Raw genomic sequence first — 3977 nt, 5'->3', positions numbered from 1 at the left:
GGAGGAGTTTTGGGACCTTTAGGCTAAATAGACTTGACCCTCCCCTCGCCAGTAACAATTTTTCTATGACCCTCCAAAATTATTTGAAAAAGAGAAATGACCCTCCCCTTATGTGTTAGTTTGCACTTAGCATATACGTACATATGCCATATGATTTTTTTACAGCCATGAAATACACTAGTTAACCTCTGCATTCTCATCTTATGCACCACACTCCTCTGTTATGGTGTGGTGGCCATTTCAGTAGATTTACTCACTAACATTGTTGTGGAAACACAATAAGCATGGAAACTAAATGCACACTTTCTACATCACTGCATTTCTTCAAATACTAAGTTACTCCTCTAGTAAACTAGTATTCACATGAAATAAAACAATAAAACATTGAGACTATTCAGCAAAGGACACTGGGAAATAAATTCAACACTGGTTGCTATGGACTTGTCACTAGGCTTCCCCAGTCATTGTATTTTTTAGCACATACAGTCAAGTCCATAAATATTGGGACATCGACACAATTCTAATCTTTTTGGCTCTATACACCACCACAATGGATTGGAAATGAAACGAACAAGATGTGCTTTAACTGCAGACTGTCAGCTTTAATTTGAGGGTATTTACATCCAAATCAGGTGAACGGTGTAGGAATTACAACAGTTTGTATATGTGCCTGCCACTTTTTAAGGGACCAAAAGTAATGGGACAGATTAACAATCATAAATCAAACTTTCACTTTTTAATACTTGGTTGCAAATCCTTTGCAGTCAATTACAGCCTGAAGTCTGGAACGCATAGACATCACCAGACGCTGGGTTTCATCCCTGGTGATGCTCTGCCAGGCCTCTACTGCAACTGTCTTCAGTTCCTGCTTGTTCTTGGGGCATTTTCCCTTCAGTTTTGTCTTCAGCAAGTGAAATGCATGCTCAATCGGATTCAGGTCAGGTGATTGACTTGGCCATTGCATAACATTCCACTTCTTTCCCTTAAAAAACTCTTTGGTTGCTTTTGCAGTATGCTTCGGGTCATTGTCCATCTGCACTGTGAAGTGCCGTCCAATGAGTTCTGAAGCATTTGGCTGAATATGAGCAGATAATATTGCCTGAAACACTTCAGAATTCATCCTGCTGCTTTTGTCAGCAGTCACATCATCAATAAATACAAGAGAACCAGTTCCATTGGCAGCCATACATGCCCACGCCATGACACTACCACCACTATGCTTCACTGATGAGGTGGTATGCTTTGGATCATGAGCAGTTCCTTTCCTTCTCCATACTCTTCTCTTCCCATCACTCTGGTAAAAGTTGATCTTGGTCTCATCTGTCCATAGGATGTTGTTCCAGAACTGTGAAGGCTTTTTTAGATGTTGTTTGGCAAACTCTAATCTGGCCTTCCTGTTTTTGAGGCTCACCAATGGTTTACATCTTGTGGTGAACCCTCTGTATTCACTCTGGTGAAGTCTTCTCTTGATTGTTGACTTTGACACACATACACCTACCTCCTGGAGAGTGTTCTTGATCTGGCCAACTGTTGTGAAGGGTGTTTTCTTCACCAGGGAAAGAATTCTTCGGTCATCCACCACAGTTGTTTTCCGTGGTCTTCCGGGTCTTTTGGTGTTGCTGAGCTCACCGGTGCGTTCTTTCTTTTTAAGAATGTTCCAAACAGTTGATTTAGCCACACCTAATGTTTTTGCTATCTCTCTGATGGGTTTGTTTTGTTTTTTCAGCCTAATGATGGCTTGCTTCACTGATAGTGACAGCTCTTTGGATCTCATATTGAGAGTTGACAGCAACAGATTCCAAATGCAAATAGCACACTTGAAATGAACTCTGGACCTTTTATCTGCTCCTTGTTAATGGGATAATGAGGGAATAACACACACCTGGCCATGGAAAAGCTGAGCAGCCAATTGTCCCATTACTTTTGGTCCCTTAAAAAGTGGGAGGCACATATACAAACTGTTGTAATTCCTACACCGTTCACCTGATTTGGATGCAAATACCCTCAAATTAAAGCTGAAAGTCTGCAGTTAAAGCACATCTTGTTCGTTTCATTTAAAATCCATTGTGGTGGTGTATAGAGCCAAAAAGATTAGAATTGTGTCGATGTCCCAATATTTATGGACCTGACTGTAGGTAAAGCTGCCGAACCTTCACATTATATTCCAAAACATATGTTTTTTTTTTTAAGCAGATTTTAAATTACATTGTAACAATTTAACAATTCGCCCTTATGAAATCCAATCGCGGCACGGCTGTTTTGGAACACAATAGACGGTGGCGGAATGCCCCGACACTTAAATTCAACTAAAATGTAACAGTGAACAATCAGTGTTCGACCTACAGTCTGTTGAGATGCCTCTCCAAACGCAGAAACGAAGCGCAGTCACACCATAAAACGTTGACACGTTGATAAAAAAAGATCTGTATTTTGCCATAATCCAATGACACGGAAAAAAAAGTAATCCACAGCGATCAGTAGATCCACAAAAAGGGTCACGGTGTATCCAGCAAGGCCTATACGAGCGTCACATTCACCAGCCAGCTCCAAACAGGTGAACGAGGCCTCTCCACTTCGCCGTTTAAACAGAGTGGAATAAACGTATAAAAGTCAAAATCTACACAAAACCCGCAATCAATTGCTGACATCACATTTATATACATGGCATTAAGGAAACCTTTTTTGCAAGGTTGGCACGGCAAGATGTCCAGACTATCGCAACAGTAATTTTCGTTTTTTGCGTCCTGCTGCTCCCATCGTCAGCCAGGTAATATTTTAGCAGTATATGAAATCTGATGTATTACCTACTAGAGCCCTGCGCTGGACTGTTTTCTTCATCCCGCTCCCGGCGAATTTCTGACCATTACCGCCCGCACCCGCAACATGTGTGTTACACTCTCGCCCGCTCCCGCAATGTGTACGTCCACTCCCGCAAAACTCTGAGAATTTATGCCCGCACAATAATAGAGATGCATTGACGTTGTGTCTTCTCCCGTCCCGCATGAGAAAACACGTCATTTTATAGATTAATATGGAGAAGATGAAGGCAAAGAAGGCAGGTGCTTGCTGCTGTTAGACGGGGAGGAAGGAGCAGAAGGATAGGGAGAGAGGGGGAGGAAGGGGCCGAGGATGAGGGAGAGAGGAGAGGGAGAAAGGAGCAGAGGATGAGGGAGCGAGCTCCCCCGTCCTGGGAGGCTCAGACACGCTAGTGTCCGCTCATAAATGGCCTATACAGTATATACTCAGTCCGTATATATGTATATCTATGGTTTCTGCTGGCGTGTGGGGGTTCCAGGCTACATCCCGATCCCGCAGTGTTTTTTTTAGCCGCCCGCTCCCGCCCGCAGCAAAGTTAAAACCGCCCGCTCCCGCGAGATTTGCGTTGGGTCCCGCGGGACCCAATCCCAATGCAGCCCTCTATTACCTACCACCATTTAGTTGTTTTGTGTTAGTTAAGATATTTATAAAATATCTGGTCATGCCCGATGTAATAATTCCACTCATTTTTTAAACAATGCAATTACCCGTTTCAGCCACCAGGGGACAGTGCTCCCCCTGCAAACTCATGGGTCAGACCCATCTGGTAGCAAGAGGGCCAAGACGAAGAGCTACATAAAAAAAATATGCACCAAACAAGCCACTTTGAAATTTAGCCGTTTTCATTAATACAAAAGTTGGGTGCCCCCCGGCTAAAAAATGTTGGGTGACCCTCCCCTCAACAAAGAATAAAAGACATGACCCTCCCCTATTTTCCTCCAGTGGTCCATCCCATGAATACCAAACGGTCCTTTACTGAAATAAAAGACCAGTCACAAACACATTATTGTATTAAGAGTAACTTTATAAAAAAAAAAAAAAAAAAAAAAAAAATCAAAACAAAGCGTTCGTAATAAAGTACCATTGGAGGTAGCGCCAAAAAGCATTTAGACATACAATGTGATAAAGAGGTCAACTAAGCAGACACTTAACATTTCAAC

Source organism: Sander lucioperca, chromosome 15, assembly GCF_008315115.2.
Source record: "Sander lucioperca isolate FBNREF2018 chromosome 15, SLUC_FBN_1.2, whole genome shotgun sequence".
Classification (NCBI taxonomy): Eukaryota; Metazoa; Chordata; class Actinopteri; order Perciformes; family Percidae; genus Sander; species Sander lucioperca.
This window is presented reverse-complemented; position numbering follows the sequence as displayed.